The 22,594-nt window shown below is 44.4% G+C and overlaps 1 protein-coding gene across 6 annotated transcripts in view; it reads right to left on the minus strand.

Moving 5' to 3' along the window:
- Positions 1-22,357, minus strand: part of LOC114062271 (sodium channel protein type 5 subunit alpha-like) — a 216,818-nt gene extending 194,461 nt beyond the window's left edge. For 5 of the 6 annotated variants that reach the window (XM_027893534.1, XM_027893533.1, XM_027893532.1 and 2 more), the window contains exon 1: positions 22,222-22,357. The gene's annotated coding sequence lies outside the window, so the exon portion shown is untranslated. Of the gene's footprint in view, positions 1-15,977; positions 16,129-22,221 lie in introns of those variants that run through there. The other variant, XM_027893529.1, reaches the window with a different exon arrangement.
- Between the last annotated feature and the right edge of the window lie 237 nt (positions 22,358-22,594).

A 22,594-nucleotide genomic window follows, 5' to 3' on the forward strand; every position in this document is an offset into this window, starting at 1 on the left:
TAAACCCAACCCCCTTCCAACACTCCTCCTGGATCATGGGATCACAATTAACAGAGTTTGCTCTGAGATATGCACAGGGATCAAAGGGTCATCAGCTTTGCTGTTCATGCCGAGTGGCAACTGCTCATCTAGAGACCAAGCACAGCACCTCATGAGCTTCCCCCCCTCCCAGAGTCTGTAAACTTTGACTGGACTGGCAGATTATAGACTGCAAAATGTTGTCCATTGTGAAAGGTGCCAGTCAAGGATATATTTGGGACTGAGATGGGCACAGCCTCTTTTTGCTACTCAGCTAAAATATTTCCTTGTTCACACCTTGACTGAGGAGAAGCAGCAGAGTCTTCATCACCTGCTCAAGGATAAAAAATGACCAACCAGTTGGCTTGTCTTACATCCCCTCAAACAAAAAGGGACTAGTTCATGGGGCTTGTCTCCTGGCAGCTCTATCCTGTTTTCATCAAGGGGCTGTTCAGATGTGGATAACCTGCACCCACTTCTCACACACAAAGGTTTCAGCTGCTGAGAAAAGGGGCTCAGTGGCAGGGGTCACATCAGTGACACTCAGTATCGCAGGTGTAATGTAAATAAACAGCCAGGGGAAAGGAGAGCACCATTTCTGTTTGTGCTGCATAACTCCTTTGTAAATACTCAGAGCTTCCAGCATTAACTACTGCAGACGGTGAAAAAAGCAGGATGTAAAGAGGACATCACAGGAGTCCTTGCACTAGATTTTTTTTCCCTTTTTAGCCTAGTTTTCTGAGGAAAAAGGCTTATCTGGTCATGCTGTCTGTCTTTTAATCTCCTCTAATAATTTTTGAATCCATTGGCCAATTTCAACCACACTTGGGATGGAAGTAGACATTTCAGACACGCTAAACGCCCACTCCTCTTATAGAAGTGGAGAGCCTAAGTAATATAAATCAATGATAGTTGATGTCCCCTCTGTGGTGAGGCTCCAACCCCTCATCCATTCTGAGGGCTGGCAGTCAGTATGCCAGTCAGTTTAGGGATGCAAAAGAATCCTCAGTCCTAAATCCTGCATGCATTGCCATTTAGTCCCACAAGTGGTCAGGGAGAAAGTGTGGGCTTGGAAGAATGAGTTAAAGATAAATGGGATAGATCCATGGGAAGTTATGCTGAATTAGTTTTGCTAGTCCCAAAGCACCAGAAGCTTTTTCCCCCCCTCCTTTTAGGACAATAACCTTAGAAAAGCAGAATCAGTGTGTCATGTCAGGGATTAATACTGTGGCTTCCTCTCTTATCCTTTTCTGCCTTGAAATAGTGAAGTCTGAACCTTAGCTCCTGAAGAAAGAGGAGGAAATCAACACTGATAATATGAATCAATCCCTTAAAGCAGGACCATGAAGAATAACAAGGCCATGAAAGCCATTCAGCTCTCCTTTTGGTTCAGGGGTAGCAACTTCATGCAAAGCCTCTGTCCCGGGCAGCAAAACAGCAGGGAAAGACTCCCATAGGAGCCTGATTGTGGGGCTGAAATCCCACTCTCCTGAGAGCAGCATATGGTACATCAGAGCTGCAAAAGCAGCCTCTGAATGTACACAAACCTTTAGCTTTATTTCCCAGACTACATGAGCCACACTGAGGATCTGAACCTAGAAACAGGACCTTGTTCTGTGCACGCATGCACAATATGCTGAAAGCAAGTTTTAAGCCAGGAGCAGAAATATGCTCCCCAACTCACTGTGCCTTTGCTACAAATGGATGCAGACAAGCACAGGACTAACAGAACTTTTTCCCACATGGCAAGCTCAACGTGTTTCAAAGCTTACACACACACACACACACACACGCACACAAAAAAAAATAAAAAAAAAAATCTAGCTCAGCTGCTATATATCATGAGAAATGGCTGGTGTGCCCAGCACACTGGCAGACTGCCTGGCTACCAGCTGTGGTCCGATTTCTAACCCTGCTAAAAACAGAGGTCTGCCAGTGGACACAGTGCCCACAAAAGCTGCAGAAAACAATGCCTGCCTTTGGATGTGTCTGTGAAACCCCAGTTGTGGCCAAGGAGATGAGCACAACGCTGTGGGCAAGCCTTCAGGCAGCTGGGCTCCCTTCGCTGTGGATAGCAATGACCTGGCATCCTGGAAGCCAGTAGGAAAACTCAACCCTGGGTTCTGCCTGGAGGGCAACAAGTTCAAAGGGCTCCAAGCTGGCCTGTGGCCAGACTGAGAGGAGTGTTTAACTGGGTGCCTTTTAGATGCATTTCAAACATTCCCCTAAAAATGCCATTTCCATGTAAGTCCTACACAGGCAGGCTTGCTCTGCTCCTCTCCCACTTAAGGAATGCAGCAATTATGCCCACAATGGGAGATCATCCCACTCCACAGCCAAGCTGCTCTGGTTCTGGAGGCAGCTCCCACCTCAAAATCAGCACCTGACAGGCAAATCGGAGCTGCTGGCTTTGAAAATTGAAAGGACAAGGTACACTTTAGGTGTCAGGAAGGCCAAATTACGCTTGGAATTGCTTTTTGTGGGTTGATCAGCGCAGATCTGAAAGGCCAGTCTCCATGATCTCTAGGAGTCCTGTGCTCTATTCCTCTCTCTTGCCCATGTAAGCAGTTCCCAGGCAGCCGGTAGACGCTCTTGTGTCTTAGTTCTGCCATGAAAGCTGATGACACTCTTTTGCAAGCCTTTCTCAGAAGGTGCAGCTCACTTGTCTCTCCTGGAACAAACAGGAACCTTGATGAAAGCCAGGTGATTTTACCTCCAGTAAGATAAAAAAAAGTGATGCCCAGCAGAGAACTACCTTCATGTGCTTTAAACAAGCATAATATGGGATTTCTTCTTCCTCATCTTACCTTTCCTGGCATGTGTCCTCTGGGTCAGTTGAAACCTGGAGAATTATTTCTCTCTCTGTTGTAGAGAAGTCCCTTTTTTTTTTTGTTTCAGGTATTTAGAAGATTGTAGATATCTTTATAAAATGGAGATCTCACCTAATTCATTCAGGTCTCTGGCATGCAAAGCTGCATTACTGCAACACACTCAACTTGTGTCTAGCTTAAATTTTAAAGACTGTTTTCTCAAGAATATAGCGAGGCAGTCTGACTTCTGAATAAACCACACCACAGTACACATGAATTACACACACATCTTACTGCTAATTCACTCCCATGCATCATTCAGCATGAAAGTCCTTAGCAACAAACTCCAGGAAAGATCTGAGCCTTAGTTATACCACTGTTCTGATGCAGCTCTCTGTGATGGAGCTGAGCTGTGTCCATAGAACAGATTCTACCTCTGGAATTCAGACACATTGGGAAAAATACCTCGCCTCAATCTGAATTCAGAATAGGGTAAATAATGTCCTTCTATTCACTTACAGGTGAATGCAGGTTTCTCCTTAGATTAATCTCTGAGTGGCCATTTGGAGTCTGAAGGCAGCTGCTCCTATGCCCTGCCCAGCTCCTGTCTCAACCACAGCAAAGCAAACCTCAGCTCTAAGGGTGATAGATGTCTTATAAGTCCTCCTAGCAAAATTGTAGATAATACTACCACTTGAGGCTTGACTTAGCACTTGGGCTTGATCGACACCCAGTTCAGAGGAGGTGGGAAACACAGTGTGACCTCGATGCCATTTCCCATCTTCCCTATTATCCCTACTCTCTGAGCAGCAATGTATCTGCACAGGTGGTAACTGGTGCCCAGCTTTTGTGCCAACAGGAGCTGCAGCTCCTGACACTCCCTGGTTTATTGCTAATGCAACAAATAGCCTTGGGAGCGCAGTGTTTGTTGTGACAAGCTGGAAGAAGTCCATGCATCAGATGATGAAGTTGTTCTTGTTACTAGCAGGTGCAATTGTCTTTTCTGCTGAAATAGCACACTTTCTTCCCCATTTGCTCTTAATTTCTTCTCCTCTTTGACTACGTTTTAAATATTTTACAGATGTTGTACACTCATGGCTAAGCTCAGCAGCACATTTTCAGCAGTTTTGTTGAGTCTGCATTTTCAGAGCCTATATGGGGCTAGGATCAGGGTTAGAGCCACTCATGCCAACACACTTTGAATGCTCTCTTGCTCCTACAGCACAGTCTTGACATGCACAGCAAAGTCCGTGCCGAGAAAGAGCTAGACAGGCCCCCAGGAGAGGTTCATTTTGAGGACTGCAGGCCAGCATAGACCTTGGCTGAAAAACTCAGCATCCCTGAAGAAAAAAGCCTTTCTGTGTTCCATCACCTAAGCAGCACATTTGAGCCATCCCACATCAGCAAAGCACACGGTGCGAGACCAGATGTTTCAAGTTCATACGGCACCAATGCAGAGACAGAGGCACCTCCAGGCAACGTCTGGGGTCATACAAGGGCATTGCCATATAAGTTGTGTTCTCTCTCTACACCTGATTAACCAGGTAAGGCATGCTCACAGAGTTTCTCTCCATGAAAAGCCTGAATCCAGTGCTCTCTCTTGGCGTGGGAGGTGCTGCTGCTTGGAAGGAAGCAAAAAGCGAAGTGATGGGGAATGTTTACCTAAGCAGAATTTGAGGCAGGATTGGGAAGGTTCTGGAAAAAAATAAAAAAATTCTGGAGAGCTGTGGGTGGAAAGATCCTTCACTGGGTCCCTGGAACTGAAAGGGGCATGCTGGGGCTATCTATGGAGGTTTGAAGAGGTGGACCACAAATTTGTTTTCTAGTGTATGGTGCAGGGACAACTCTCTGTTGTGCCATTTCTACAGGACTTTGGGCATGAAATTCACCCTCAGTTGTACCCCTGTAAAATAAAAAACCACTGTTTGCTGTAGTGGAGGGATGCTGTCTAAATAAAAACAAGAGATGTCATTTTTTGGGTGGTTTCTTTCTTTCTTTTCTTTCTTTCTTTCTTTCTTTCTTTCTTTCTTTCTTTCTTTCTTTCTTTCTTTCTTTCTTTCTTTCTTTCTTTCTTTCTTTCTTTCTTTCTTTCTTTCTTTCTTTCTTTCTTTCTTTCTTTCTTTCTTTCTTTCTTTCTTTCTTTCTTTCTTTCTTTCTTTCTTTCTCTCTTTCTCTCTTTCTCTCTTTCTTTCTCTCTTTCTTTCTTTCTTTCTCTCTTTCTCTCTTTCTCTCTTTCTTTCTCTCTTTCTTTCTCTCTTTCTCTCTCTTTCTGTCTTTTCTCTTTTTCTTTTCCACTATCTCATTTTCTATTCATTGATTTTCCAGCCCAGTTTGGCAGTGTCATCAAATGCCCAGACAACCTCGTTCAGGCAACTCAAAAACACCCAAGGCAACCATCACTCAGACCAATCTCCATCTCCCATTCTCAAGAAGACACAGGCTCTTCTCTGTGGAGTGACGGCCCTGTCCTCCAAAATTATGACTCCCTTTGCCTCAGCTGCTGCAGCTTTTCCTCTGGAGGTTATCTCAGGCCAACCCAAGCTTCCTTGAGGCTGGTTGAACTGACAGTAAGTGCAGAGCTTTCCAGCCCTACTGGATCAGTCCCTGAGAAGCTCAGCCTGACCCTCACTCCAGCACTGTGATCAGTCTGTCCTGTGACTTCACCCACTCTCCCCTCCCAGAGAAACAAGTGAAGTGTCACAGACAATAAAATCCAGGAACAGTGTTTGGACAATCAAAGCCCTGCCCTTAAAAAAAAAACAAAACAACATTTAAAATTAACAGCAAGTAGCACATATGAATGCTTCCTTTATCTTGAATCTAAACACAGGTGCTGGTGCTCACAGTGAAACCAAATTGTCATCCAAAACTTTTACCTCCAAGATAAAAAAATTTTGCCAATTCCAATATAAAATTGCTACTTTAATAACAAAGGTGAGGATTTTTGAGGAATCCAAAAGTCTTTGGATTTTCAAAATACGGACTAGGTCCCTATGAGCTATTCAGGCATAAAAGTCACTGTTCACCAAAATAAGGATTCTCAACCTATATGTTAGCATCTCAGAAAGAAACTGGCCTCACAGCCAAGATGTTGTTGCCTGGATCAGCATTCTATATATGGGGTAAAAAAAAGTAGAAAACTATACCAAATGTAAAATGCTGATAACTGTTAAGAAAACATGAAAAGCAAAATAAACAGCACACATTCACTTTAGTTATTTGAGGCTGTAGAATGGGAAATAAAGTCAAAGCTAGGAACAGCAAACACACGCAAAACATAATTTATATTACTAAATATACCACTGTGGTAAATGCTTATACAGCTAAAGGGATAATGTTAAGACCCTTTATTTTGGCCAGGAGAACAATTATGAGACAGGAGTGGTTCTGGTGGTGGGTCAGGATGAATAAGAGCTCTTTCACTCACCAGCACTCTGCATTTTCCTCCATTCTTCTTCTCCCTCCTGGAGGCTTAATGCACTGGAGGAAGAAGATTGGGTGGAGTAGAGCAGCTGTGGCTGCAGGACCCCTGGGTTCAGCAGTGCAGGGAAAAGGGAATCCCAAAACCATCCTTTGTCCATTTCTAACTTGGATGCTGTTGGGTTTCCCTTTAGCAGCAGTGGGGGATGACTCACTGCTCACTGAATTCCCTGCACACCAGTGTTGGACTGAAGTGCTCTGTGCACACACACTGAGTCCACAGTGAAGCATAAAGTAACCCATGGCCCTAGGAGGTTATGGGGACCACAGGGATGTCTCTCCCTCCATCCCCCAATACTCTGCAGGTTCCAGACCAGAATATAAGTTAGGGAGTGCTGCTGTCCTGATTTGCCAGTTCTCCCTGTCCACAGAAGTGTGATAAACCAGCTTTCCCAGTGCAGGGGATGGTGTCATGCTGAGCACACCTGGGTCATGCAGTGCAGAGCCCCATTAGAGATCCCTGGACCAGCTCCAAATGAGTAAAAGCATCCACAGCACATAATACAGCAGCATATAGCGATAGTAGGTCAGGTCCTAGAAGCAATAAAACCACATTAGCAGCATGTAAAACTATGCTAAGTAGCCTCTCTGGTTGTGCCCTGGAAAAAAAAAAAAAAAAGCCTCCTCCAGTAGCTCTTTACTGCAACCATTTACATGAGAGAGCCTGGGATGTTTGATTTGTTTTGTTTTTTTTTTCAGGCTCACAGCAAAAGCTCTTGAGGCATGGGCTGCCCTTGGGCACAATGGGATGGTGAGGGATCGTATGGACCCTCAACAACTCACGAAATCAGCCACAGGGAGATACTGCTGCACTTCAGCAGAGCTCCTTCGTGCTTGGTGCGTGACTGCCTGCAAGGTGCATGGGGCAAGAGGATTTGGGCAGCTGGAAGAAGCAATGCCTCACTGAGGTTAAGGGCACTCCTTTGTCCAAAAATACAGGAACCTGACTGCTGCTGAACTGAAGAAGCAGACGCTTGAATCCAAGAGTGAGATTTAGAAAAACTCCAACCTAAAAACACTGTTCTTCCCCAATGAAGCCAGTGAAGCACAGCTTTCCCACCAAGCCACATTTATCATTGTTATTATTAATATTTATCATTATTCAGAGGGCACACAAGTAAGGTAGATGGTCCCTGCAACAAGGTGCTTACAAAAAGCCTAATTTTTTTACACAGAATCCATGTTTCATCCAAGGGACACCATCCAGCAACTGATAGCAGGATGAAAGAGAACCCAGCAGAGATTGCACTTTTTTTACACATTTTTCCAGCAAATAACTGATTAAAGCTTGCATTCCAAATACAGCTATGCTCTAGGCTTATGAAAAATCTTCTCATTTGAAAGTCATTTTCCTCCCCTGCATCTGGGACAATCAGCAGCATGAAATAGAAAATATTAATAAATAAATATGCATCAGCCCAGAGTTCATGTTCAGTCAAAGCCAGGAGGCCTTGTGTCTCTTGCTCAGGGACCTCAGCGTCAGTGGATTTGAAAGACTGAATTCTGATACATTCAGTAAATGAAATAAAACCTCACTGCTTCACAGGGTTTCAGTTGTGATTTGGGAAGTTACGCCTCCTCATCATAAACCTTGGTGTTCAGCTCATTGACCCAGGGCTACAGCTCACCTCCCAGCCTGGGTTTTACCACAGAGCAGAGGACTTGACCCGAAGCCCTGAATGTTTCAGCCCAGCAAGAGTGTGCTGAGGACACTGACTGTCCCAATGATGGTGGTTTGTTGGAGCCTCCAGGTAAGGATCAAGCCAGAGAGCAGCAATTTACTGCTCAGCTGCAGAAGAACAGTGTAGGCTGTAGGATGATGTCTCTGGTTTTGACTCTGGTGGAATTTTCCTAAGTCCCAGTTATGTGTGGGCTGTTAGCAGAAAGACAAAAGAAGGTGGCATGATATCACAACCACATTCCATAGGGGGAAAAAATTGTATTTGCAGTTGCCATCATGTGACATGAGGTGGGAACACGTATCAGACTTTTATGTGTTAATGGCTGTCCTTCAGTAAGAGAGGTGCATTGAGGTTTGGTGATGTGAAGCAGATCTGTTTTACTGAGGCTTTCAGCAGAGGAAGGGAACCACCCTTAATGAGATGTTGGGGACTTTTCCCTTTCCTAGTTTCCCAGCTCTCTCCAAATACCTGCTTCATTGTCCCTCAAATACCATGGTAGTGCAGAGCCTGTACAGTTACTCTCCCTGGACACTGAATGGCTCAAAAATTTTTCTACCTCCTATCCTATGGCAACCAGAATGTCTGGTACGGGACAAAGAAACGCTGCACACACTTCACAACCCAAAATGATTTGTAAAAATAAAATAAAATAAAATAAAAATTAAAAGAAGTCGAGAATAACACATTACTCAGGTGCCTGTGAAGAGTAGAAAGAATCAGCGAGAAAACTGCAGCTAGAGAAATTGCTGGCATTTCTAAGGGCAAGAAGGAACTTTTCAGACAAATAAGGAACAAAATGTATCCTCTAAGTACCGTCAGGCACAACAGCACAGAAAGGGCAGAAATGTTCAGTACCTATTTCTGTTCTGTACGGGGAAAAAAATCCATTCAATGGAGCAATAATATGCTGAGAATGACATTTTCCATTTAAGAGTGATAAAGAAGTACAAAACACATCGGTTTCTTTAGTTAGACTTTCTATATCAACAAGTCACGATAATTGAACACAAAAGTTACAACAGACTTGGCCGAGATGTACCCTGAATATCAGTGTTGCTTTCCGAAGTACTGGGACACTGTGGTAAAGCACCACAAGAAAACGGTTGGGGCAGTATTTTACATGGATAAGCAGAAGACCCGGGTGACTGTGGGCTCCTCTGCTTTCTGGGCAAAAGAACAGAATAGCTGATGCAGGGCTTGGTTCATCAGGGCTCAGGGGACGGTGATAGGAATTGATGGGAACATTACCCTTGTAGAGCGTTGCAGTTCCGATGTCCAAAACACAAGGGTTATGCTGATAAATTAGAAAGGTTTAGGGAAGTATCACTAAGGGCAGTTATGGGCTGGGAAACAGGCTCATAGTAAACGCTTCAGAGAGCTCAATCATACCAAAGAAAATGGGAAGGGATTAATTAATCACTGTACCAGCACCCTTGGACAAACACAGCTAAAAGATTGCTACTCCTGTCCATATTACTGAGTACTCTGCAATCTGTCAAGACTGAAATAGAAGAAATCCAGTGGCCAGGAACTAGAACAAAAGAAATATAAATTAGGTGTAAGATGCACCATTTAAAGAAAATTACTTAACTATGGTTTACCAAAGACTAAAGGGTGGAAAAATCCATCCATGTAAATTCCCTTTTTCTTGACAGTATATGCTGTAGTTGAAACAATACTAATTATAAGGAGCCCTCTGCTATTCTGGAGAAAGAGTACACGATCACAGTTTTTATTTTACAGTTTTATAATCTCTAAATTATGAGGTTGGACCTAAACTGCCTAGCCTTTTTTTTTTTTTTTTTTGGTCCCACTACAAAATGAACAGAGAGGCAGAAGCCAAAATTGTGTACTTGGGCTTCAAGTACACACTTCACAGTGTGCGTGGAGCTCTGTTATAAAATGTGATGGGAGGGAGGAGAAAGCTATCCAGAGAAAGATAAACAGATGCAACAGCAAAAAAATAAACATTACTGCAGATCTAGACAGGTTCGGGGTCCCTTGCTGCAGAAAGATGGCTCAGATCTCTGTGCTCCCTTTCTGCTCCTGTGCCTGCCACAGCTCGGCTGTCGACGGGCTGTGTTACAGACAGGCGAGCGTCACCCCACGACACCACCTAATTGGCACCCAGCCTTCCAGGGAGTGGGAGATAGTCAGCCTAAAAATAGGCTGTTCTCTGTTTTGGCTCTCCCCTCCCTCCATCCCCCCGCCAAAGGCACAAGGCTGGCGGTCCAGGGAAAAACATCCAGAAAAACAGCAGCCTCAGCGGAGTGAGCCGGGAGGTTTTTGGAGGGGGAGAATCGGGATGGGGTGCTGTCAGGGTGATGATGAGCATGCACAGGGGTCCCTGCCTGCCCTCCTGCTACAGGAGAAGAGTGATTTGCAGCCCCTTTAGCACAGGAGATTCAATTCAAGCCCCTGGCCCCACTGGAGGTGTGGGCACAGAGCAGAGCCACACAGACCATGTCTGCTCTCCAGGATGGTGTGCCCAGCCAACACACTGCTGAGGAAAAGCAGCTGAGCTTGGCTCCTTCGGAAGCTCCCCCAGGAGATCCCTCATTGTTCCCTTCTCAGAAACTCTCTCTGGACATCCCCTTATCCTGTGAAGGCTTTTGCTTCAACAGGCTGTGCAATTTTTGGTTCAAGGGACCAGCATTTTTAGGCAGCAAAGCCTCACAGGACAGTTTTAATATTTATTTTATTGACACTAAGTTCCTCGTAGAACTTTGATGAACACTTGAGCTTTAGTCTGACATTTAAGTGCCTAAAACTCTGTATGAAGCCCAAATTAAGATATCTTATACTCTGCTATTGATGCTTCCTTTCATATGCAGCTTTACAAAGCCCCTGAACATCAGTAACATTTCAGAAAGCATTGGTTCTGCTTTTAACTGGATATGACAAGTCAAAATCAATTAGAGATTGATCTCAATTCTGTGGGTTTTTTTTTTAATTTATTTTTAGCCTGCCATTCAGTTACCAAAGTGAAGAAATGCAATCAATGAAGCAAACTTGCTTTGTAGCAAAGCTTTTGCCTAGATTATAAGACGTTTTGCAAAGTTTCTCAAGCTCCTAAAGGCAACTGTGTAAATAACGCTGCTTATTGAATTCTGCAGAGTGCTCTAACAGCAAGACTGATGGGTGGCCTAATACACTGTGTAGTTGCTATAAGCAATGATCTCCCATGCTAATCACAACTTTCACATTCATTACTGTTATAGGAACCTCCTGGAAAAAAATCATGTACCAGGGAATGATTCAAACATATGCAAAGCTAGTTGTGACTATAAAACTAGCTTTCAAACTGGCATTGGGAAGAAAATATTCAACATATTTGACATCCCATAGACCTAAATATGTGAGATGCTGCTTTCTGAGGCCTTCTCTGGGCCACGTGGTCCTGCAAACCACAATTTAAAATGAGCATGGAGTGATGTTGCTCTGCATTCAAGGTGAGACTCCGGTCCACTGAAGCGAGAGGTGAAAATGCCCTTGCAAGGGCATTCCTCCAGGTTGTTGCTTGGGTTGTTTCCTGTCTGGGCAGGACTTCAGGTTAATATTGGGAAGGGGTAAAACAATAGATGCACAGAAGATAAGGCAGAGTTACTCCTTGGCCACCCCTAGGGACCATCACACCATAAAAACAGTGCAGCTGGCACCAGCCCCACCTTGGAAAAGAAAATTATCGACCCAAGGGCTGGTGGGGTGGTTGGCAGTTGTATGGCCCTGCCACTGGTCAGCAGCACTCCCTGCTTTATTAAACTGCCCAGAGCTGAGAAGCTGAAAATGAAGGTGCCCAAAGGGAGTCCATGGGATGAGGAACCTCCCTGAGAGGGCTCACCCATGCAGCAGGAAACAGCTTCTGCATTTTGGGGTACAAGGGCTGCTGGAATTCATAGGGGCAACAGTGACAGTCCCTCCAAAAGGTGTTTTAAAACACCATCCTCCTGGTCCTGGTAAACAAACAGCCATCAAAAATACCCTCTCTAACAGAAACAAAGCTTCTTGTCTGGACCACCCACTGCAAACCAAACCAAGGCCTGTATGTTCTCTGAGGCCTTGTGACCTTTTAAATTCAAAGGTAATGCTGCACGTCATTCCCTCTTGATCCTTTCCTCCTACAGGAGGCAAGGACACTGTAGAGAACTGGGCACAGCTCATTACATGCCTCTGCACTGGATCTGCCTGTGACAACCTCATGATGGTTCCCAGCTTCGCAGCACCATAATGATTTATCTTTTGGGGTCAGAAGACCCTGTTTTTGCTCATCAAGAAAAAAAGGCAGCCAGCGTGAGTGCACGTCGCTCCCCTAGCAAGATCCTTAAGGAAGGCGACTCCGTGCCAGTTACCAGCTCTGAAAGCACACCTGGACATAAACAGCCTATGCAAGATACAGGGTGAAAAACAGCATTTTTGATCTGCAGCGATGGCAGAGGGTGGGCTTGATTTATCAGGGGAGGCAGAAGCTGTGGCAGAGCGAGGCGAGGAGGAGGAGCCCGAAGGTGGCTCTCAGCCACCTCCATGCTCCTTTGATCCCGGGGCCATGCTGGCTGCAGGCCAGTCCCTGCTGTGGGCTGTGTTAATCTGCGCTGGCCGCGGGTGCCTCCCGGGAGGCTCGGTGGCAGCTGGAGATTACCGGGGTCAGGGACACCCTCCATTTTCCCTTCCTTGCACCACTCGCAGCGATGGTCGGGGCGAGGGCTGGGGCAGAAGCAGCCACAGCCTCACTGCGGGGACACACACAGGTCAGGGGTATCCCCGGTGCAATCCCTGCTGCCTCTCGCCCTGGTTTGCACCACCTTCTAGCTGGGCACACGAATGCCATCTGACACCACAGATATGGCAGTTCCCAGCAAAATGGGGAGTTACGCAGCTGGTGAAGCTGGAAATGGCATTTTCAATGTCTTTGCTTCTTTCCTGATTTGGTTTTATATATTTATATATTTTTATATATATACACACATATATACATAAACCAGACATTATATATATGCATAAAAATTGTTATTAACCCATATCTGATGAATATAAGTTGGGCAGCAGTGCCAATACAGTCAAACACTCCGCTTGCACACAAGGAGACTCAGGTATAACAGTGCATGGGGCAGGATTAGAGCAGGGGGGCCGTAGTTCTCTGGGACATCATCCCACTTTTACCTCCTTCTGGCTTTCAACAGGACCCCAGGTTCTCTCATGGCTCGAGGCACCCTTGTTCCCTGACTCCTGACACCCACTCCTCAGCATATGGCACATGCAGATCGATTCACAACCTCCTGAAGCCAACAGGGATCTTCGGCAGATCCAGCACTAAATCCGTATGATGGAGCCCTCTCAGATTATTCCTAAAAGTGCTGAGATCCCAGAGCTTTGTTTCCGAGTCCCCTTTAAAGCCATACAATTACAGCCTACAGTTGGCATTACCCGATTTCGTGGACATGGTTGGTGTAGGTGAAGCAGTGACTGGCCTGGAAATGGGACACTAAACATAAAATGCAATACAACATGGAATAGCATTAAAAATTTTGTCAACCCACATTACTGAAGTCATGTGCTCCCCTATGGAGAGCTCTGGTGGATCCACAGCTGTGCAGTATGTGGCTGGGTAACCCCAGGGCTACTTTCTTACATTACACTTCCTTACACTCCTTGAGTCTCTCTATTTTCAATCAAGGAACATCCTCTAACAGCACTGGCAAAACCCAAATATCTTCTAGTCCTAAACCTCTGAATCAAATTGTCCAGTGAGTTCAAAAGCTAGAGGATAAGAGAGAGGCAAAATGGTAAACTAACAGAGAAACAGAGCAACAAAAGATAGGTTTTTGTGGCTTGTACAACTAATGACTAAACACACAGGAAATCAGAATTTCTTGTGCAAAAAAAGGAACTGCACTATTATTTTCTTCTTATATTTAACAAATCAAATCCAAGCATTAGAGGGATAAAAAAAGACATTACACCTGGCATAATAGTTAATTTATAACCATCTAAAAGACAGTTTTAAAAAATTTCAGAGAGGGAATGATGTTTCAAAGTGTAATGTCCGATCTGAAGAAGTCAAAAAGAGCTTTACCTTTGGCTTCACCAGTCTCTGGATCAGGCCCTTCAGACAGTTCTGGAAATGCTCCAGGAAACTTATTTCAGATACATTTAAGCTCTGTGCTTTGCAGCTATTCAGTGATTTTCTCTGTTAGTGTTAAACTGTCCAGGGGACTTTTATGCTTGTAAACAAATCCTCCATCTCCCTTATGTCACTTTTACATCAACACTGCATCACTGACTTCAATAAACAGCCTCCTGATTCACCCTGTTATGAGACAGTGAGCAGAATTAGGCACCAGAGATGTGTCTAAAAGCCTTGGTTTCAGGTTCTGAACATCACTTAGGATAATTAATAAAAGAAAACCACAGCTCAGAATATTTCAATGTTTTCAGATCATAAGCTCATATGCAGCCACTTGCCTTGTTCCCAGGAGTCTACAATCATAATTTTAGTGTGGTCTTTTTTTAAATTATTGTTATTTTTATTTTGAGGGTCTTTTATGCCATTCTCCATATCTCTATAAAAAACCAGACAATATGTTTTCCCAGTGTGGCATTTCTAGGTTCTTTCTGGCCTGCCCCAAGAAGCAGCTAAAAAGCAGAGATCAGCACTGGGACCTGACTACTGAGCACACAACACATAGAGCAAGAACCCGCCACCCCAGCACTGCTCAGGGTTCACAAAACAGGGAAAACCTCAAGAAACTTTTAACAAAAAGAACGATTTTTTCCTGGATGTAACAGCATGTGAGGAGCAGAGCTGCGTTTCACAACTACCAGAGGAAGCAAGTTCTTCCAGCCATCCTGTGTACACCTTGCAGGTGCTTGTTCAGGCACCGTATGGACATAACAAAACTTTTGGGGGTGGTCAAGCTTAGCAACGTCATAGAAAAGCAAACTCATTGTAACTCAAGCAGAACTTCCACTAGGGGTAAAGGAACCCAAAAACGCAGAGATTTTCCTAGGAGAGTTTCTACCCCAGTTTTACCCTCCCATGAAGGATTTGGAGCCTCAATTCAAAACTGCCTGAATCCAACAGGAACATGAGCACGATGGACCTATGGGAAATTTGTTCTAGAAGCACTAAAATGCTTGTCTAGCTAAAGTACTACTACAAAAGTGTCATGAAGGGATGGGGCAAAGGGGAAAAGCACAGACAGGATTTATTTTGTCTTTATCTTTCCATATTCATATGATGATTCCTTTTTTTTTGTTCCCTTTAGCTATGACGTACGGTTTCATAACAACTATTTACTTTTCTCTCTTTATCTAACAGCTGTCTGCCGAGAAAGATGGAAAAACAAACTAAACATGTTAAAACCAAGAGAAACTATTCACACGCAATGTATAATTGAGTGCTATATTTAAGTCTTTGTACAGTATCTTTCAAATTATATTTAGTTTCAACAGGAGGGGAAAAAAATCTCCCTTACTTTCTAAAATTAGTAACAGAATTTGTATATTGTTTTCAAATACAACTGCTGCTCCTCAGAAACTTTAGCCAGGGAATAATTAATGATTGGAGACAGGGAATCTGACTAGATCAGATGTATTTTGACATTGGCCCACTAACGGTCACCTAGAGCAAAAAACGGGGGAAGTCCTCAGGGAAAGGGCTGTGTAAATCTGGATTAGCTCTGCTGAAGTCAAACAAATCGATCTGGATTTACGCCGGCAGAGCCGAGAGGAGGGTTCATCCCTCTGTTTGACGGACGCAGGGAAGGAAAGAGCTACGAGGACCTCAGCAAACCAGGGGGGGAAACTTTGCCACGCACTGCAACTCCGAAGGGGTTATTTCCCAAGGGACACACAACACGCGCCGGAGCAGCCCCTATGAATGAGAACCACACGCACGCATCGAGGGAGATTAGACCTCTCGACGTGAAACACTGTTGAAAAGAGATAGAGGAGGGGAATTAAAAAAAAAAAAAAAAAATTCTTAAGATACTTGCAGTGCTTTCCAGACCCTCTTGCTGCGGACACGGCTGGCAGTGCCTTTGGCCCCTCCAGCAGTGTGGGAGCTGCGCATAACTCGATGTCAGAGGCTGGGAATAAGGCTGGGGAGGCAGCGGAGAGACGATGTGCTGGGCCCCGGGGAGGGAGAGAGGGCGGCCGCGTCACGGCGTCGCACTGGCTGTACTAATATGGGGAGCAGCGACAGCCAGAAATCCTCGTCCGGAAGGAAAGGACAACCCCTGTAACACGAGAGCCGGCACGCGAAGCGGGGAGCAAGGCACACCACGGTGGGGGGCTCCGGGGGGTTTAGGGCTTCCACGGGCCAGGAGAATGGCACCGTTGGCTACATGGGATGTGGCGGGCAGGGGAGCGAGTTTTGGTGCAGGGGGGTCCCTTCCCCGCAGCACTCATCTCTATTAAACGCGGCGTAATTACCCTGTTATAATCAGGCAGGTATTTTAAAGAGGCTTTAGTGCGATTTTATAATTGTGCATTATGTAACGTGTCAGGCCTCAGACAACACCAAGTGCCTGTCTACAGGTCAGGCTGCAACACTTTAAAGGTGCTCCCTCCTAGCCCCGAAAGCCTCCCGCTTAACATCGCTCTCCCCAAACCTCTGCCCACTCTTGGTGGCTGCATCACGGAGAAAAACAAAAACTTCATGGCAGAGTTTCTCCTCTTTGGGGGCTTTACGCCATGGTGAGGGAGCTTTTTTTTATTTATCATCACTTCTTTTTAAAGTTTATGTTTTTTGGGATTTCCCAGGGGCAGTGTCTGACCTTGCACAGCCCGGCAGCAGAGATGCTCCTCAGAGGACCAAAACCGGCTGGCAGTGGGGCATAAAATCCAAGCTGGCTCCTACAGGGGTGAATTTTTGCTCACTGGAAATAACTAGAAGTGATTCCTCTGTGCTGTCCTGTTTTGATTTCCCAGGACCAAGGTTCTGTAAACCTGAAGCCTTGATGCGCACAAAGCTTGTTAAACCCAACATGCTGTAAGCCAGCCAGGCAGAGCAGTGGCATATTCAGCCACCAAGACAATAACAGAACTGTCCATTTTTGGGGGGGGAAAAGTGACCATTTCATTATGATAAGAAAAATAATCTTGGAAAAATAACTTTAGAAATAATACAGTCTTTAAGAGTGGATTTTGGCCTAAAAAGTTAATCTTTAATCTGTCTTCAGCTAATGGGTCTTAAAAAAAATTGCCCATCGACAAGTTTTTCTACAGTTTTGTATCATATAGATCTTTTTTTATTTTCTCTAAAGCCTTAAAGTCAACAGGAAAAAAACCTCAGCCACAACTCACACCTCCCAAGACCCCTTCAAACCCCAAAAACCTTAGGCTTAGTGTTCACAATCAGGCTTCACATGCCATGAATATTGAGAAAGACTCATTTCTTCCACCACACCATAATTGTGCCCACAGTCTGCATTCGGTCACCTGACTTTTACACACTTGCAATTAAAATCAGTAAGAGTTTTTAAGTATTCCATACTAATACTGGATTGGATTAAAATTAATAAAGCACAAGTTGTATATATCTTTCAAGTGATAACTTGAATGCAGAGCAGTTTTAGCACCTTAGGAATCCAGCAAGCTTTAAAAAGAATCTACAACCTGTTGGTAGGGCTCTCAGCATTGCAGCAGAAAGCCTCTTTGGCAGAAGTTTAGCAAAGCAGGAAAGCTCAGTTCAAGCTGAGAGATTAAATAAATAATCCAGTAAAGAATGGACTTATTTTTTTCCAAGATATAAAAGAAAAACTCCAATTTTAAAATTAATTTAAAAAAGCAAAGAGAAAACTTGGAGCCTAGGAGAATTTTAATTTTTTCTGCATGTTTTGGTACAACATTATTATTTGATGTGTCAAATCTCTAAATTTAAAAAGCCCTTGCAATATTATGATAAAAATAAAACCCAAGCCATTCCTGTCATGCAGAGCTGTGATTAAAAAAGGCTTTGTTCGATACAAAGAGCAAGGAGGCATGTTTTTGCCATTAAGGATAAGGAATCTTTTGACACCAATGAAAATTTTGCACACAAAAGATTCACAAGGTGACCTCCCCGTGGAAGGCCAGGCCACACCTCCTCAAAGTGGGCGTGTGAGAAGAGAGGGAATTTTTGTCATTCTTTTGCCATCTTTGCTGGGAATTTGGCTTTGTGAAGTCAGGCTGGTAAGAAACCTGAAAAAGAGGGGTAGAAAGGGCGATTATGACAGCTGGCACTATGTGCATTTAACAAAACCCCTCTGTCCTGAGCTGGTTTAGGGACTGGGATATGAGAAAGAGAATAGATGTGCCCTCTTTCTCCTCCCAAGCTGAAATCTGGGATCTCGCTCACTGCAGCTGGAAAGCCCAGAGCTGGTACAGTAATACCATCCCAGAATGACTGGGAAATAAGTAAGGAAACATAACCAATCTAAAGAAAAGAAGGTACATTTGTAAGAGTGACCAGATCACCTGCAGCTAAACTAAAAGGAAGACACCATGTGTATGATGAAGCAAAAGGATCCTCCACAACAAACTTTCTGAACTACATGGATCTCTTCAGTGACACAAAAACTGCCAGAAGGAGAGAGGAGTTAGGGACATTCCACTTCTCAAAAAGTTTTCTTTTCCTCATTATTAGTAACTCTAATTACTTTGAAAGAAGAGCACTGAGATAAATCCTGTAGAGCCAGAAATGTGACCTGATTTTCTTCCTGATTTAGAAACTGTCACTTTGCAAGAGAAACCCAAAGAGACAGAGACAGGTCAAAGTGGGCCCATCAGTTTTGTTTGCAGAGTAAATAATAAACCAAAATCAATAGAAATATAACCAGGGTTTCCTTTTAGTAGATGGTCATAAGGACAATCCTATTTAAAAGATAAATAAACACACATTTATCTGAACTGTTTGCAGTCATACATGACACTGTTAAAAAGATATTCACTATGATCAAACAGAGGTATACTCAACTGACTTCAAGGATTTTCCTACAGGCTAGATGGTGAAAGTGAGAAACGATGACAGAATTCCAAATATAAGTTGCTTAATACTTTGATTAAGGCCCTACCTCAAGACAACATGTGAACAAAAAGCAGAAAGTTCAAGTGTATATTTAAGAGTGATGCTGCATCTGTGTTATCAAGGTTTTATTTAACAGAACTTAGAAATTAGTTGTTGTCACTTTTTAACTACTAGGACTATAATTTTCAGAAGTAATTCTTGAAGATGATGAGAAAAAACTTACAAGGTAGCAATTTTCAGGAAGAACTGAGCACCTACTCTCTGAAAACAAAAGGTCTCTTCTATGTTTTCAAGTTGAGCTTCCAAAAACTAAGGCATCTAAGGTGATAACAGATTTTCCTTTTGAAAAGCATGACCAGGCTTTCCAAATGACCACCAATATGTTTTAATATGCAACCCAACATGTTCTGTACTCGCATACACAGAGGATTCTTTCAAGATACTAAGCAGAAAATGGTAATGAGAAAATAAACCAATCCCTATTTAAAATAACATAAACAAGATATTTTAAAGAAATTAAAACTAGCTATATTTCATAAATCTCCCATGCCAGTCAGGATGTCATTTCCAAACAGCAAATTTTTAAATATAATTCCAACAACACATTAAAACACCAAGAACAGAGCAACCACTCAACATTTTCTTGTAACCTGTAAAAGTCCTGGGAGGTGCTAGCTGGTGCCACAGGTGTTAGTCCATCTCAGTGAGAACAAGGGCCAGTTTCTGATTCCAGCCAGGAATACAGAGCTCTCAGCCCTGTTGCAGTTTTAAAGTCTGTACCCATAAGATGTCATTCAGAGTCATGAAGTCCCGTGGTCCACATACCCCCTTCATGGTCAAGGTATTTAGGCTACATACCCAATGATGCAACCGAATACCTTTGTGAGCTCTGACGAATGATTCAGGGCATGAAACAGTATCAGTTCTCTACCACACTGTACAGAGTCCTGGCATGCTTTAAACCTGCAGGACTCCTCACAGCAAAAACTTCTTCTGTGGGAGAACACTGGCCTTAGAATCTGACCCTTCGTGTTTGTAAAACCCTCAGAATCTCAGACAGAAGTACAAAGCTGCATTGTGAATGAGTCAGAATGAGTGTCAAGATCTGAGAAAAACCATGTGACAGCACTGAACTCCAATCATGAACAAGTTAAGTAAAATATTAATCTGTGATTATTTCTGGCAAAACTGTGATCTGTCTCTACCAAAGTTACATAAACTCCACTAGTCAAGGCTGAGACCTTTTGGCACATTAATCTAAAAATATCACAACTTGCAGGACAGCCTTGTATTGCTTACATGTTGAGACATTTGCCCCCAAAAGACATTCTTTTTTTTTTTTTTTTCCTGAAGAATCTTCTACTTCTGAAGCTCTCTGCCAACTGTGTTTGCCCTTTGAAAAGGCTACACCACAATAAAAAAATATTAACAAAATCAGTGAATATCACTTCAATTCCATTTGCATCATCTCCGTCCCGTTGTTGCACTGGGCTGCCCTCAACTTTGTCAGAACCAGATGTCTCACCGAGGCAATGCACTCAAACCAACAGAATTGACGCTTTCAAAACCACCAATTTCTTGGCCCATTAGAATGAGAGGGTTTCGCTCCTCACTGCCTCACAGCTCTGACCTTTCCAATTCTCTGCCACCAAAAGCTTATAGGATCTGCCGGATCCATCTGCGTCCCCACCTGGCCTGCTTTCCCACGCCAAAAGGAGGGATCAAATATACGTGTCTGAAAACACATCCCTGCTGTTTCTTCATACCACCCGGGGGGGAACCCTCTCACCAATTTCAGACGAGAGGAAGCCTCCAAGACCACTTCTGCCAAACCCTGAAATCCCGGGAAATTGCAGCAAAATGAACTTCAGCACCTTGGACAGGACACACAGACAGAAAATCGCCGAAATCAGCTCATTGGCCCCGAAAATGTTGAGCCTGTACATGACCCTCTAGGACACATCTGCGGGCCTGTTTTATTTTTAGTATTGACAAATCCTCTTTGAATCACCGCGTTTATTCCACCATCCGCCCTGTGTTTTGGGAAGAGCTGCTCTCCAGCCCAGCAGTGGGAGAAATTGGGGCCACCAGCCCCAGATCCAACGCCCGTCTGCAGGATCAGCCACTGCCCCAGTTGTGACTGGGTAAGCTTGATTCAAGCACTCACAGAGCTCAGCTCATCCTTCCCAGGCAAAACAAGACCTGTTGCTGTAGGTGTGCCTGGTTTGCATGTTTTTCCGCTTTCTAGAGGCTCATCTCCACCTCCTCACCCAAATCTCAAAAAAAAAAAAAAAAAAAAAAAAAAAAAAAAAAAAAAAAAAGAGGTCTGATTTATTCCCACTACAGCTACACTTCGGTTGCATAAGTTTTACTTTAATTTAGCTTTCATTCTCTCTCACAGTTCCCTCAGTATTCATTGTTCCCCTCAGGGTTGCCTCGATAAAATCACAATCACCTTGCCGGAGTGCAGCACAGCTCTCCCCAATTTTCCTTTATTTACATAAGCCAAGTCCAGTTTTTAATTTGTGCCGGCAAAAACTCCAAATATTTTAGGCAGAGGTGTACTATAAAGAGCTTTGAGGTGTGTGCTGCCATTAAGATACATACTTAAAATATGTCAGTTCTTACAACAAGTAATACCAGTAATATTCTCAGGATACATTTTCCCTGCCACCACAGAAATATCTATTCTAGTTCATTTTTTCCCTTCACAACCTGCCACGAAGTTTCCACTCCAACACATCTGACACCCCATAACATTAAACGAACAATTTCCAGATTATTTTCTCTGCTGTTTGTTCTTCCCGGCACTTCTGCGTGTGGAAGCGAGATGGAAACCAGATCGATTCTCTGCCAGAATTACCTTTAAACAGCAATGCATATATACAAATATATATATCTCCTCTGCTTTTACAGCCCAACGCAAGCTTTGCTGCGCCAACTTCGCTCTCCTCCAGCCCCCGGTACCTCTCTGCCGCCCTGCTCGGACGGGACGGTCGCGGTGCTCCTCTCGCCTCGAGGGAAAGTTTGGGGAAGGGAAAATCCCGGCACCACCAATTCCTCCTCCGCGACACGCTCGGAACCTGGCGTCTTTTCCGTTTCTTTCTTTATTTTTCTCCCCCCTCCCCTTTCATCATTATTTTATTAACAAGCAAACAACAAAACAAAACAAACAAACAAACAAACAAACAAAAAAAGAGAGAGGGGAAAAAAAAAAACAACTTACATTGGTTTATTTAATTTTTCCTGCTAAACCAAGAGTCCCAGAGCCACTTCATTGTATCCACAGAGTTTTTAGTCCCCGAGCGGTCCCGTCCCGCGGGAAGGAAGCGCCCGGCTGCCGGGCGCGGAGCGCGCTGCCCGCCCGCCGCGGAGCGCTCATGGCTCGGAGCCGCCGCGCCGTCTGTGCCGCTGCCGCCGGAGCGGAGCGGAGCCAGCGGAGCCCCGGCCGGGCGGGCGGGCGGCGGGGGGGAGTGGGGAGGGATGGAGGGAGGAGGGAACGGCGGGAGGCGGGAAGGATGGAGGGATGGACGGACGGATGGATGGATGGTGGAGGAAGCGGCGGAGGCACCGCCCGCCCCGCCCGAGCGCAGCCGGGG

Source organism: Empidonax traillii, unplaced genomic scaffold, assembly GCF_003031625.1.
Source record: "Empidonax traillii isolate 1590-97213 ecotype Southwest subspecies unplaced genomic scaffold, ASM303162v1 scaffold393:size534744, whole genome shotgun sequence".
NCBI lineage: Eukaryota > Metazoa > Chordata > Aves > Passeriformes > Tyrannidae > Empidonax > Empidonax traillii.